The sequence below is a fragment of the Astatotilapia calliptera genome, chromosome 3 (genome assembly GCF_900246225.1).
Source record: "Astatotilapia calliptera chromosome 3, fAstCal1.2, whole genome shotgun sequence".
Classification (NCBI taxonomy): domain Eukaryota; kingdom Metazoa; phylum Chordata; class Actinopteri; order Cichliformes; family Cichlidae; genus Astatotilapia; species Astatotilapia calliptera.
The window spans coordinates 40,433,335-40,449,525 of record NC_039304.1 but is presented as its reverse complement, the minus strand read 5'-3'; the positions used below and the strand labels follow the sequence as shown (position 1 = coordinate 40,449,525).

At 41.3% G+C, this 16,191-nt stretch overlaps 1 long non-coding RNA gene across 1 annotated transcript in view; it reads right to left on the bottom strand.

The window, feature by feature from the left end:
* Positions 1–3,523: 3,523 nt before the first annotated feature.
* The window catches only part of LOC113019560 (uncharacterized), a 38,161-nt gene continuing 25,493 nt past the window's right edge, over positions 3,524–16,191 (bottom strand). The window contains exons 3-4 of the long non-coding RNA XR_003272046.1: positions 10,314–10,409; positions 3,524–4,112 (exon numbers count right to left, since the gene is read on the bottom strand). This is a non-coding gene — a long non-coding RNA (uncharacterized LOC113019560). The remainder of the gene's footprint in view (positions 4,113–10,313; positions 10,410–16,191) is intronic.

Genomic DNA, 16,191 nt, shown 5'->3' with positions numbered 1-16,191 from the left:
ATTTCTCAGCTGTCCCTCGTTTATCGCGGGTGTTATGTTCTAAAAATAACCAGCGATAGGTGAAATCAAGTAGCCAATTTTATTTTTTGACTGTGCAAAACGTTTCGTCGACATCGTGGACATACAGCACTGCACTTCAGAGTCACTGTCACGGACCCAGTTCCAGGGATTCGGGGTCCGTGAGCAGTGTGGACTACTATTGTAGTTATTATTATTATTATTATTATTATTATTATTATTATTATTATCATTATTGTGGTTGTTGTTATTATGGTTGTGTCTGCTGTCCTGTTTTTCCGTGTTGGTGTACTGTCAGGTGTTTAGGGGTGTGTGCTTGTGTATGTGAGGGTGCGGTCGTGGCAGGCACTTTTATGCCTGGTGGGTGTGGCCCTGCCAGCTGACCGGTCCCACCCAGGAATCCACACACACCTGGCGCCGATCAAGCCTCGTCAGAGGAGCTTCAAAACAGTGTGGCTGAGAGCTCCTCGACGCTGGATCGTTGAGTGACTTCCCGTCAGTCTTAAGTGTATTGTGCAAGGTTAGTGCAAGTCTACTGTTAGGTTTTGTACTCACGGCTGCCTTTGGTATGCGTGTTTCCTCAGGAGGAATTGTGGCGACCAGGAGGCAGCACACGGAGAGTACACAGGGAACGGAGACAGAGCACGGAGCACGGGATAAAGGAGAAGACACGGAACGGGAGTTGGGATCGCACGGGGGGATTTATTGTTGTTCGGATTGTCACCACTGTAAATAAACACTGTTGCACTGTAGAGTCCTGCATTTTGGGTCCTCCTTTCCCCACATCCCCACGGTCTGCCAGCGAGACCGTGACAGTCACACTGCTAGCGATCGATACAGAGATTCTGTACTGTACAGGAGAGACGTCACGGAGGAGATCGTCTGCAGCCATCAGGACGCAGGACACAATGTGACGTAAAAAAAAAAAAGCATGCAAACTTGCACTAATAAATCCGCGAAACAGCGAGGTGAAAGGTAAACCGCGTTATTAGCGAGGGACCGCTGTAATTTTGAAGGTAAGTCACAACATACCCTTCGTAAATAGAAACCGTTACCAGCAATCATTCATTTTTTGTGTGGCTTTTTTCACGGTTTGTTAACATGCTGTGTAGGTGTGTACTTGACTAGCTGATCTCGACATAATGGGGGAAACATCTGGTTTGACTATTCTTCACCTGTAGTTTGAATGCTGAACATTTGCCTGTTTAAATCATAAGACCAGTCACTATACAGAGATGTGCTTCTGAATGTGGATGATGTGTCTTCTGATTTTGTAATGCAGTTCTGCTTGTTTTGAGTGATGTAAACAACTGATCGATCTAAACTCTTTAAACTCAAAATTGATCATTAGATTTTTTATGACACAACAGTGGTGAGTGTTCCCACCTTCTGCTCTTTGTAAATTAACGCAATCTTTCCGTTTTCGAGTTTTGGACATGATTTTGGAGTATATCGTCGCAGTAGTGATTGACTGCAAAGTTAAGCTACCGGAAATGTACAACCCCACACCCGGTCGTAAACCAGGAAGTTAGCATTTTCTCGTGCACAGGGTCAATTAGAAGTGCTTGTTCTGATGAAGACCTTTAAACTGTAAACAGCAGCTAAGTGAATAAATTCTCAGCAGTGACAACACAAAACACACAATATTTCATAATCCTCAGTGCACATTTTTACATTTTAGTTGGAGGGTGACGCTGGGGTGATGTGCTGCTACCTTCTGGCAGGTTCCTGTGACTACACACTGCTCTACAGGCATTCAGATGTAGTCCCTGTAGTCCCTACTCCACAGTGGAGGCTTGTGCTCTTGTACCTGTGTGTGAAACTGAGCCAGCTGAGAGCATCAGCGACCACAACCGTCCACTTCTTAAACACAGAGGTCTCTGCTGTGGTTTCTCTCGCTCACCAGCAGTTGAGGATATCCTGTCCTTAACCCTTACCGAACAAAAACAGGTAATTACACTGTAGCTGTAAAAAGCTGTTTGTCTACAAGCTTTCAATTAAAGAGGCGATAATCACTGTTATATGTTCAAGTGCATAGTATGGAGGATGTCATAAGGCCTTGAGACAATCGGATGCAAAACACAATATTTATGAGTGTTTTAAGTTGTAAATCGAAACATGTAAACCGAACATGACAGGAAGGTTAAACGCATATTCACCACTGCATTCATTGTTAAAATCATTTTGTAATGTAGGATCAGCTAAGAACGTAATAATGAATGAATGTAATAACTGAGGGGAGTCCTCCGTTTCTCCCTGAAGGCGCAGGAAAGATGATGAGGAGGAGGTGTTAACAGTCCACCTCACAGGTGAGACTTGTTGAAACCAGCTGGTTAGGAAGCTGCAGGACTTTGTATGTTAGTTAACTACCAACTGATGTCTAATCCTCCTTTTATCTTCTTCATGCTGTACTCATAGTAACAGCTGAGCTGCATGTGAAAACAGAATCACCCGAAAGACTCACAAAGAACATCAGAGTGGCTCTTTATTAATTTAATGGATTAAACTCACATAAATAAATAAAATACAGCCTTCCTGCAACAGCGTCCACATCTCCCACTCATGCAGATTGCTCACTGCTTACCCGACACTCACAAAGCTTTAAACAGGACATGACTACAGAGTAAAGACATAAAGTGATCACTCCACCCGACACCCTGAGAGAACAGCAAACACAATGAGAAGAGAGTGAAATACAAAGATTTGACTGGTCAAAAACACCCACAAGGACTACAGCAGGTTCTACTGCTGCATTGTAGAGAGAACACTGACCAGCTGCATGGTACGGCAGCACTACTGCTATGGACCGCAAATGCCTGCAGAGAGTGATAACAACTGTGGAGAAGATCATCAGGACTCAGCTGCCCTCTCTGCAGAACATCTACCATCGCAGAGTCCAGAGGAGAGCTGCCTCCATCCTCAAAGACCCCACACACCCCCAACACGGACTGTTCACACTTCTGCCCTCGAGACAAAGGTTTAGAAGTGTGAAATTTGGAGTTTGGATTCAGGAGACAGACACTATCTCTGCTTTTAAGATTAGGCTTAAAACGTTCCTTTTTGCTAAAGCATATAGTTAGGGCTGGACCAGGTGACCCTGAATCCTCCCTTAGTTATGCTGCAATAGATGTAGGCTGCCGGGGGATTCCCATGATGCATTGAGTTTTTCCTTTCCAGTCACCTTTCTCACTCACTATGTGTTAATAGACCTCTCTGCACTGAATCATATCTGTTATTAACCTCTGTCTCTCTTCCACAGCATGTCTTTATCCTGTCTTCCTTCTCTCACCCCAACCAATCACAGCAGATGGCCCCGCCCCTCCCTGAGCCTGGTTCTGCTGGAGGTTTCTTCCTGTTAAAAGGGAGTTTTTCCTTCCCACTGTCGCCAAAGTGCTTGTTCATAGGGGGTCATATGATTGTTGGGTTTTTCTCTGTATCTATGAAGCACCTTGAGGCAACTTTTGTTGTGATTTGGCGCTGTATAAATAAAATTGAATTGAATTGAATTGAAATCCAGACTCAACAGCTCCTTCTTCCCCACTGCCATCACTCTTGAACAGCCGACCCACTTTGAATAGTAATAATGATTTTTTGCACATCAGGTCATCCTGCATATTAAGCTATAGCTCTGTTTCACAGATCTCTGTTTCAAATCTCCATACTTTGTCTGTTTTCTGTCTTCATTTATTTATTTGTACTATTTGTATTATATGTTCTATTTCTATTGTATATGTTAATCGGCATCTGTGGGTGGACAGCAAAGAAAGAATTGCTCAGAGAAATGCCTTTTCTCTTGTAAAACACATGACAATAACCTGGGAAGTATCATTATAATAGTAATATTACTCTTGATAAAAAGTATTAATGGCTTTCTCTAAAAGCAACATGAGGATCATGGCTCAGACGTTGTTTTGTCATTATTAGATAAAAAGGCCATAAACGTTCTGTGTGAGGGTTCAGTGTTAGCATGTTTCAGACAGCTGTCTGTAGTAGGAGACACTCACCTGACATGAAATACTGCCAGAAATAGAATAAAAGACCTCCAGAAACAACAAGAAAAGCCAGGAGAGCTGTGGTCCAGGATGGAAATGGTTCTGTGGAGAAAGACAAAGAAGCATTTGACCTTTGACCTTTGACTAAATGTAATTCATGAAGGAATTTGTTAGATTTAAGATGGTAAAGTATTCAAATTCAAATTTTATTTGTCACATACACAGTCATACACAGTACGATATGCAGTGAAATGCTTAGACAACTGCTCGTGACCTAAAGAAAAAAAAAGACTATGAATAGGATAATAAAATAAATATGAAAATTAAAATGAAGGGTAAATTTAGCTAGGAAGGAATAAAATAAAATATATTAAAGTTAAAAATAAAATAACTGTACAACAAAATGCACAATACACAAATACACAATATACAAATATATAAGAAAAATATATAAATATATATTTCCTAATCTCCTTCAGGTAGGCCGTCTTGTTGTTATCAGAGATCAGGCCCACCACGACGGTGTCGTCAGCAAACTTAATGATGGTGGTGGAGCTGGTAGTGGCCACACAGCCATATGTGTACAACGAGTACAGCAGGCTCAGAACACACCCCTGGGGGGCTCCAGTGCTGAGAGTGATGGAGGCATGTCCTCGGTTGGAGGCAGCTGCTGCGGGCTCACCCTGAGACACACAAAGCTCCACCTTCAGTCCTGACACTGAAACATCCACTGTAGCTACAATGATGCAGATGTGACCCTCAGCAGGTGGATTTCCTCTCCATAGATGTGTTTCCATGTAGATCATTAGTTACAGCAGTTTTAACTGTAAGAATGTAATTGTAGGGTCTTTACCAGAGGTGGGACCAAGTCATTGTTTTGCAAGTCTCAAGTAAGTCTCAAGTCTTTATCCTCAAGTCTCAAGTCAAGTCTCAAGTAATGTCAGGCAAGTCAGAGTCGAGTCTCAAGTCACTGGTGTAAAAGTCCGAGTCAAGTCACAAGTCTGAAACTTTGAATTTCAAGTCCTTTCGAGTCTTTAAAAAAAAAAAACGAAAAAATAATGTTGCAGTTATGCTAAATGTAAATGTTAGACCATGTAATTTTAAAATCTGTGTTTTTCTCAACACATGACAAAATAGTGAACTTAGAAAATATACACAAATTGTGAAATTGCACCTCTTTAAAATGCAGCTCAATTAAACCTAGCTCCAAGAATAATTTTCACCGACAGTTCTGAGATAAGCTGCATGTTATTCTTGGATGCGGTTGTAGGACCGGCTTTAAAATCGCATGACAAAAATATCATACACATTAAAAAAAACTGCATCACCAACGTAGCCTGGACAACATTTGCTAGTTAGATGAAGTCAGCTATCTCATTGTAGCATATTTATATGCATATTTATAATTATACGCTTCTTGGAGTGAGCGCATACACTCGTGAAGTTTAGTAACTTCAGGTCACTGCAACAAGCCCAGGTACAGTTTACCGACGGATGGGTACAGGACCTTGAAATGCACCGTGTAGAAAGTAAAGACCATCGTACGTATCATAAGTTTACCAGTCTCACAAATCGTCTTCATAAATACACATTCGTTAACAGTTTATTAATATAACCTTTGAGCTCAAGGGTAATTAATTAGTAGTGGAAATAATTTCTGGTACGCGTTACAGAAATGTAGCAGTGACAACAATATTGTATGCTGTAATCGTACTGGGCAATTAGTGATACAAAACAACTGTTTTATCCTGTGAATAAAAGTATATGTTTTTGTCAGTGTACCATAATAACAGAAGCGAAACGCAATATTGTGTCAGGACAATTCACTATTTATGCACAATAAATAAAGGAGCATAGCGCGACAATTTCTGTTCAGCGCCAGACTTGCTTGTAACCTATATCACCAATTATGTTATGAAAATGACGTATTAACTACTAAAAAACTCTGACCTTCGTGTAAATGCTTGGAGCAGACTAACCTGTGAGCTGGAGGGTTCTGGGACGTTATATTTGATCTTTGAATGGCTGCAATCCAGGCCATCTGTCGCCTCTTTGTTACTTCGGAAACATGGCTCGAACAATTTCTCTTCAACGACGTAATCCGATAACAACCGATCTCTTTACCCGTCGGCTTCCCGTGGCTGTCATGCGACCGGCTATTGCAGTTAATAATACAACGGCTTCTTGACATTTTTGTGTTTCTTTTTATCGCTGTGTGACTGATTTCAATTGAAAGCCTGCGTGCGCTAGTACCGCTTGCCACGAGTTCCCAGAATCCTTTGCGGTTCTACCCGTGAATGACGTCACATTTTCAATCTCTATATATGCATGTTAAATTTTATATTTGGGGTAAAATATCAAGTCTTTTCAAGTAAACCGGTTCAAGTCCAATTCAAGTCCCAAGTCATTGGTGTAAAAGTCCAAGTCAAGTCACAAGTCTTAGAACATTTTTTCAAGTCAAGTCTAAAGTCATAAAATTAATGACTCGAGTCTGACTCGAGTCCAAGTCATGTGACTCGAGTCCACACCTCTGGTCTTTACAATATAAAGTGCATGAACTGTTGATTTGATTTGATGCTATGTGAATAAAACTGAACGAATAAGTGCTGATGTTTATTCAGACTGTCTCTCTGATCGATCTCCTTGACCCAACCTCAGTAATTACTTCCAGCCAGCAGCCCCATCCCTGCAGGAGTGCTCACACACAGCTCCCCATCCATCAGTCCTCCAGCTTTAATCATGAGTTTAAACTTTCTCTATTAACTCGCTTTCATGGTGCCTCAGACTTAAAGCCTTTATTTCACCCCGCTCTCTTAGCTGTTTAACTGATTCATAACTGTACTTTTATTTAAAATATTCAATCATTTAAAATAATTACTAATATATATATCACAAGGACTATAAAGAAAGAGGACATTTATCCCATATTAGCTCCTCTTAACTGGATATATTCACATAACAGTAGGTCCCTGCAGATCTTTATTCATGTTTTACATCCTTTTTTTCATATTTGATGTCATGTTATTCTGAACCCTTCCTCTGCCATAGCAATGTATTTATTTTATAGTGGCTGGAAGATTTCTGAAAGTCACCAAAAACAACAAAAGTGGAACTTCCTGCATCTCAGCGGACTTCCTGCTCCTCACAAAGGACTTCCTGCCAGTTCAGACAGTGAAAAATAACAAAAGTGTGAACAGCATTTCTTCATTCACGTGACCTTTGGTCAAACTATTTATTACTGCACACGAAGACACACACATCAAACATCACAGTTCACAGTCATGCCAGCTCTGCCCTTGTGATGTCTCAGCTCCTCTTTTATACCCCCACACAACTCTCTGTATTTTGTAGTTACACGGGCTGTGGCTGAGGAGAGAGCATTTCCCACTATCTTTTCCCAGGAAGCTCCTGGCACTGGTCATCATGGGAGTTTTGTACTTCTACAAAACTAGCAGATAACATAGTGAAACATCGTCAAGCAAAGCTAAACATTTTTCACAAGGTCATGCTGACACATACACATACTTCATCTAAGCACGCAAAGGTTATACAAAAAATCTTCTACATCTAAATGTATGACAAGATGATGTCTGTCCCGTCTGTAACATCTGAAAATAAAATATAATAAATAATAAAAACAAAGATCGACCAAATGGACCAATACGGCAATGCCACGATGATCCATTTGGCAAAGCAAATCCATTGGGTATCCTTGTTGGTCTTCAGAGAACAATTCTGATGGCTAAAGAACCAAATGGGACAGGCAAAAAAAAAAAAAAAAAAATGTATGACAAGATGAAGTTTCCTGTGATGTGAAGGCTTTGGAGGTGTGAAACTATGAGGAAACTGAACCCTCTTCTGTGGCAGTCTGCTGTGATGTTTGGCTGCACACACTAAACTGAACTGAAAGAGAGTGTGTGTTTTGGTATGCAATAATAACACACACGTCCACAGCAGCTGCTTTCAGCACGCACACTCACTTTGTTCACATGAGGACAAAAAACTTTATTTAACTCAGCTTGTTTGACAAGAAGACATGAGAGTGTGAGTTTAAAGATCTGCACCGATAAATCACACAAGCTTGGCAGGTATGGCAGGAAGCAGACACACTTTATGACAGCACTCGTCTCCCTGCTGCACACACGGCTCCATCTAAACTCTTCTTCTTCATTTCTCCTCCATCTGCTCTGGAGCAGGTTGATGTGCAGATTAGAGCTCAACAGGCATGAAGTCATCACCTGTGCATTTCCCCTCTTTGATTTATGGACATCGGGCCTCATTTAATAATGTTTGCATGGAAAAGTTCAAACTTCTTAGAGTTTTGACACAAAATTACCATCAGATTTATTGAATGCGCCTATTTTGTTCTCACCACTCTGCGTATGTTGGAACAAACGTATGCGTATGTTTGTATCTTGAAACACTGGGGCCTAAGCCCAGCCCTGAGGCTCTGGAGTTTCACTGGATAACAGCACCTCTTAAAACTTATTTATTGTATTATTTATTGTTATTGTAATATAAATCATTAAACCGAAAGCTGAACAGAACCATCAGAACCATCTGGGGTCCTTTTTGTTAGTATTTGTATTATTTTGATAAGCTCTTATTGAGCCATGATGGTGCATTTGAAACTCTGCAACTGCTCTGCTCCATCTACTCCATCCAGATCTTTGCATCACCTTATTTTACACACTGACTCCATCAGGTTACAGAGCGCTAAATGATGAATGCCATCAGGCTGCAGATCAGTCGGTGTTCTGATGGCGCTGATCTTTCCACCCAATGACATTTGTCGTCACATGACTTCCCCTTGTGTGAATTAACGTTTTCTATTTTGTTCTGCAGTATTTTATTTTTACAGTACTGCCTGTATTTTATTCATTTCACACAAACTATTGATGTAATCTCATCAAATGTCCACTAGTTGTCACTAGTCATCAGTGGACAGAGTACATCAACATTCATGGCTCTGAATACACAAACGTGCGCTTAAATGAGCTCACATTATTCATCTGGACTGATGGATCACCTTTGTTTTTATAAGTCAGCATTACCATGGAAATTACAGTAAAGCACTATGTAAACAGAAAGTGGATTTATTTGTCTTCAGTCTTGATTCTGCATGGAAACAATAACCTGACATCTTTGGCTGGAATCATCAGTTTCAGAGCGTCGCCTGAAACCATGGTTACTGACCTGCAGCCTGACGTCACTCTCAGCAGCTGCATGTATGAGTGTAGACACGTGTGTGCAGCTGCTCAGCCGGGTGGATGTGTTAGTGGAAACAGTGAGTGTGACAGTGAGGGCCAGACGCAACATGAGCACATGACTGCTGTCAGCACACTCAAGTGTATAAAGGTCTGTACCCTTGCAGTCCTCTTGCTATGAGCGCTCATATCCCCCAAACCCAAGAGGACTAAGGAGCTCTGAGCATTGCACCTCCACTGCTGAGAATACAACCATGTTCAGCAAAGCTGTGTTGGCTTTGATTCTTCTCTGCCGGTTTACAAGATCTGTAGGTGAGTTTTTGCATGAGAAAGATGGAAATCGTGTGTTTTGTCTGCACAGCAGTGTTCATGCACAGGTATATGTGTCTGTTTCTACACGTGTGCATCATGTTAGACTCTTCTAATGTTGGGAAGAAAATGAAAACAGCATTTTCTTCACTTCTCTAACTAAAAATCTGCTGTTTTGTTTTCTGTTTATTTTTGCATCTGTCAAGATTCAGACACGGGCCCTGATTATCCTCAAGTGTTTTTATTACCGTGCGCTCAAATATGAGATTTGGAAGGACCGCTTGATTGTTTTTGTACTAGTGTTTGAAGTTTCTTTGCTAAATGACAGACCCTGATTCATGCACATGAAGGCTGTTGTGTTTATAGGTGTTGACAGACTCATGTTTAAGCATTGCCTCAGGTTTCATTGTGCAGGAAATGGACATGAAAATGAGTGGAAGGGGACTTTTTAAGTACAGAATTTGATACATGAAGATGAAGCTTCACAGCAGTGGCAGTTCCACACCAGATTTAGCAGGTTGGGCTCAGGGTGTTTTTTCATGGGGGCATTGAACCAAACCAAGAGGACAAAATTGAACTGCTTCATCTATGAAGGGGATTTATTTGGAGCACAAACAAAGTGAATGAACATTTAACAATAAAACAGAAGATTTCACATCCCGTACATGTGCACAGTTAATGTTTAAAAAGCACTGGCTGAAATGTCTATGGACTGAAACGTCTGCACGCATGACAACAGGCAGAGTCCATAGTTACAGAGAAGTCCACCCAAGGAGGACTTTCCTACCAGCTGGGCTGGAAGCTGTGCCTCCCGTCCCCCATTCATGTGGTGGGGAACGTCCTCAGACTGGGGTGGGGGGGTCATCCTTGATCCTGCTGATGTCTGAAAAGAGATGAATATGGAGTAAACATGAGGCTGTAACTGAGAACTATAGTAACTCATTACTTTATCTTTTCATTATTATTCATTAGTGTTAATGAAACTGCGTGTATGGAGTGTCATCACAGGGCAGTGTGAGACACACAGGTCTAAGGACTGGTCCACTGTGTGTCCCTCACAGCCCGTATCCTCCTCCTCTCTGTGGCTCCCTCTCATTTCGGGGCTTTTCTGGTCAGATTCAACATGCTTGATCAAAGAAATTATTTTGGTCTTTCCTAGTAACCCAAGTTTACATGTCACATGGTTTACTTTTCACTCATATTATACAATATATACACTACAGTTTAATATTCATGATGATGTGCAATGTTCCCTCTAATTTTTCATGTGTCTGAGTGAACAACTCCCTGAGCGATCCCTTGGACCACTGTGAGCAACAGCAGACGTGTGCACTGTGGTCACGCCAGCATCAAATCCATCCAAGTTACTTGGTTTATTAAAATAATCAAATTACAGCATTTAGATTTATGTTAGACTACTTTTAATTAAGTGCTTTAGCCCACTTACAATGAAAATTTAAAAGTAAATCTTGTTCATGACCTGTGTAGTATGTTAACACTACTGGAAGTAAAAATAACTGGAACTCCAATTTTGAAAGCACAACTTTTTTTTTCTTTTTTTTTTTATAAAGCTCTGACTTTATGAGTATGAGTCTGTGGTCTGGGAGAGAGTCCTGTAACGCTGTCTGCAAAATACAGCATATAATGACCAATGTTGGGAAATTACTTATATAGTTACTTCTTCAAAAAAGTGACTGAGTTTTGCAAACAACAAAGTTTTTTGCATCTGTTTATCTAAAGATGCAGCCAAGGTGTTTTTTTAAATAAACATTTCAAACTATTTACAGAACAATCAGCTGTTCTGCATCAAATTTGATGCCACACAAATTATTTGTGCCACTCCAAAAAATTATTTCTGTCCACTATGAGATAAAGGAGAACAACAGCCTGATACCTGCAGGCCTGACAACAGGAGATGTATCACTCCTGTAACACCTGTAACATTCAGCAGTCGCCTCATGTTCTGACACACACAACAAAACAATTGACTACACTACACACTAACTACACAAGACAACACACTGACTTTAGACTCCAAACACGCTGAACATTGCAAACGCCGTCACTCCTAAACTTGTGTTGAAAAGCCTCGAGTACTGTACCCTTTTTCAATACGAGCTTCGGAAAGTTTCATTTGGCCCTCTCTATCACTGTGTGTGTTGTAACAGGAACAGGAAATGATACTCTACCACAAAGAGAACAAAAAACAAGTGACAGCACCACCAAAAACTTGACTGACTTTACTCCTACACAGCACCCATGCTATCTTGCATAGATGGAGCGCTTTAGGTTGAAGTTGTAAAATGTTGCTTTTTTTGTTTCTTTCTTTGTTTTTTGTTTTTGTCACAATCAAGTTGTTGATATTTAATTATCTGATGTCCAACCACACCTTATTGCTCTCACTCAGACTTACATGATTTAAACTTTAAAGTTCCTTCATTAATTCCACCATCAGGCTGGGGTCTTTCTGTGCTTGTCTCCCCATGTTTGTTTTCAACACAGTCAGATTAACTGGTAACAAAAAACTGCCCATAGGTGCGAATGTGAGTTTGAATGCCTGACCCTAGCTTATCTGTAACTCTGACACTAACACCACATTTTGAGTCTCAACAAATGTCTTCAAAATCATGGTGCCAAGAATTTGTCCCCATAAGGTCTGTTGGTCCCCACAAGTATATTAATTGTCCAATTTTTGGTCCCCACAAACACGTGTCAGGGTGAACACTCTCTCTCCCTCTCTCTCTCTCTCTCTCACACACACACACACTCACAGCTCTCAGTAAGGCCTGTTTTTAGAATCACAGTAATTCTATTTTCAGATTCAGGATCATGCAAGTGATGAGTTGGTGACACAATTCTTATCTTCCTGGGTTTGTTACAGGAAGTGTGTGTGTGTGTGCATGCATGGGTTTGTGTGTGTGTGTGTGTGTGTGAGAGAGAGAGAGAGTTAGCGTTTGCCTTGAAATGTACTTAGAAAAGATTGATTCTGTCCTGTGTTGTCTCTTCTCTCCTTCAGCCCTGACAATTATCAGAGCTGAGTGTGGACAGGATGTCATTCTGCCGTGTCAGGTCCATAAAGATTATCCCACTGCGGCTGTAGTGTGGAGGAGAGCTGACCTAAAGCGAGAAAAAGTACTTTTGTACCAGAGCAAGATGTCTCATCGAGCCAACAAGTATCCATCTTCAACTAGCCGCTTGCATCTGATGGATGGATGGATGGACAGTGGGAATTTGTCCTTGGCTCTGCAGGATGTGACGCAGGCTGAGAATGGAACATATGAGTGTCTGGCCGTCGACAAAGAAAGATACCAATGGAAGACTCACATTGAGAATACTGATACCATCAACACCATCCAGCTGATGATTGTTCCAGTGGGTAAGTTTGTAGAGTCGTCAACAATCTGTTCTCTGTGTGCCTCAAATCACAACTACAGTTGCCTTGGTTACGCTGCAGTCTAGGCTGCTGGAGGATTCCCATGAGTGTTTCTTCTTACCTCACTATGTGTTTAGACACCTCTCTACACTGAATCATTAGTAATTATTAATCTCTGGCTCTCTTCCATGGAAGAGAGCCAGAGATTAATAAGGAGAAAAGACACGCTGTGCACAGCGTGTCTTTTCTCCTGTCCACGTCAGCTCCCCTCAGCTGGTCTCTCAGATGGCTGCTCCTCTCTGCGACTGGTTCTGCTGGAGGATTTCTTCCTGTTAAAAGGGAGTTTTACCTTCCCCTTGTCACCTAAATTGTTTGCTTAAGTGGGTGGGGGTGCACTGCAGGACACCTGAAGCGTTGTTCCTTCAGTTACAGCCCCTTGTGAAGATCAGCCTTTGAGCCCCTTTCATAAAACGTCTGCACACATGAGGCCGAGGTTCTAGGAGTTATAGCACAATTAGTTTAATCATGACTTACAATAAACATGATGAAGTTGTTTTCATCAATCTAAACTCACTGCTCATGTTGTTAGGTATACCTTGTTAGCACTGGGTTGGCCCCCTTTTACCTTCAGAACTGCCTTAATCGTTCAAGGCATAAATGCAACATGGAGCTGGAAACCTTCCTCTAACATTTTGCTCCATGTTAACATGAAAGCGTTGCACAGTTCCTGCACATCCACGATGTGAATCTCCTGTTCCATCCCAAGATTTCTCCACTGGACTGAGAACTGAGTCACTGTCTTGTTCACCAATTAGTATCACAGTGTTTTGTCCTGCTGGAAGATGGTGCACTGTGACCAAAATATGATGGACATGGTCAGCAGCAATGCTCACGTATGTTGTAACGTTCACACAATCTCAGACACTGAGGGGTCCAAAATGTGCCATGAAAATGTGCCCAGAGCAGCAGCTGGAACAGGCGGGATGGATCATAGAGAAGGTGTCGGGTTGTTGCTATGGGAGGGGAACGTGTCCTTTTATGCAGATATTGTTGATGAGACTTTGTAGAAAGCAGGAAGTAGATCATGTCTCACACCTGTCTTCTGTTTCTCACCTGCAGCTCCACCACTGAATGCTGGCAAAAGGCGGTTTGCTCCACCTACATGTGATCTGCTTTTGACTTTGGGTCTTCTCTCATATTTCTGTTTCTGTGTTTAATCTTGATGATTCTGTTAACACCGACCTCTGACCTGAAAGTCCTGCCTCTGAGTTTAAACAGAAAACTTTTTTTTTCATTTCTTTGGTTTTTTTCATATAACAGCTGTTACAATGAGTGATAATGCTGAGATTACATGTAAAGGGTGGAAACTCATATGTATGTATTCTTTTTGTGGTTTGTTTTTAAAGATAATCACAGATTTTGATTTCACTGCAGTTTTCCTCTTATAATCTACAGTTTTCATGGCTATTGCTTTAAAGGAGGTACTTGTTTAGCATGTTTGGACTCACAGGCAGGAGTCACATTAGTTTCACTGATGTTTATGATGAAAACAAGACGATAACTAAACACCTCTGTCAGTGAACAAGATCCAATCAGAAGTGCAGTAAGTTTAAAGCACATGTTCGATCTGCTCCCACCAAACGGTCCACCTCTTTTAGCAAACAGTGAAACTGTTTCTCATCGACTATGACCAAAACTAAAAGACGCTGTTGTCAAAAGACTCTCCACACGTTCACGAACAGACTGAATTTATTCCACTAACAGTACAAACCAACGTTAGCCAATCAAATCACTGTTTGTGGAGCATCAACATCAACTATCAGGGTGTTGCACATGAACACTGTCAGTAACAGGCAGGTAGCATGGCTAACGTTAGCTGCTAATGAAGGCACTGCTTGCGCATGTCACAATTGACTGGACATGCTTGCTATGCTATATACTGATGCTATGCTAGAGTGTTAACTAGGGTTGCCAACCGTCCCTTAAAAAACGGAATCGTCCCGTATTTAGAAACAAACGTACACGTCCCGTATTGAGCTAATAAGGGACGCACTTTGTCCCGTAATACAGTGAGAATCAAAAGTAGTCTATAAATGTTTATGGAATTAACGCTTTGTTTGAAAACATAATTCCCAGCCCCTCTCCTGCTTTGTGACCAATGAGCTGACAGCACACTTATGACAATTCGAGTATGACAATTCAGATTACCGCTCATCTCATTGGTCGAGGAAAGGTCGCTTACGGAGAAAATACCGGAAGACAACAGATGACCACAACAACAAGCACACGACGTTTACGTGTTTGCGCGTGAGCAGTGTGAGCGGCTGTGGTGACACCCTCACGAGCGATTGATGATCGGGAGCTGGTCGTGAGGTGTTAATCGCTTCTCGTTACCCCACGTGTACTACACGATGCACGATGAAGGCCAAAATCGGGCCGATCACCAAATCGGTCGCACGACTCAAAAATCGTCTCAAAATGGGCCAAAAATCGCACAGTGTAAGCCCAGCATTAGAGCAGCAATGTTTGTTCCCCTCAGAGAAAGAAAAAAAAAGGCTGCAAAAGTACAGGGAGGAATGGGAAAAGGAAAACACCTGGCTGGGAAAATGCACGATAACACCTATAAAGCGCACTGCACTGTGTGCCGGCGCACTTTTTCCATAGGCATGCTTCTAGTGGTGGGCACAAGAAGAACATGAGGGGCGTGACAGCTCGGGGAACCCTTAACCAAGTTTTTGTCCACCAGGCCACGGCAGAAGCAGATATGGTATGTAAACACTGGTTTGTGTTTTTTTAAACCCTCTGGTTAAGGTTAATATGGGCATGTGCAGTGAATATCAGCGCTATTTGGCCAGAAGTGTGATAATATAATTTATTTTGTGTAATAAACAACAGCAAGGATAGATGATTACAACAAATACATGACTAATACATAAAAGTAATACATAGATGAATAATGATGATGAGTTAAGATGCGTAATCATGGGAACAAGCGGGTTTACAAACAGGAGCAGCTGATTAGCTTTAGAAAAGCTGAAATAATACCTCAACTGAAGCCAACTGTACTAAATGCACTATATGTGCACAGTTACAAGAGTATTTTTCGTTCTATTGTTTTCTATTAATTTATATAATTTTAAGTTAAGCAGGACAGAGTTCTTTTAAAGAAAGATTTACTTATATTCTCAAAAGTTAAGCATGACAGGCTTCTGTTTAAGAAAGAGACCTGTTTTACTGTGTTAATGTTGTCATTTTGAGCTAAAAAAATAAATGGCTAAATGATCATTTGTTT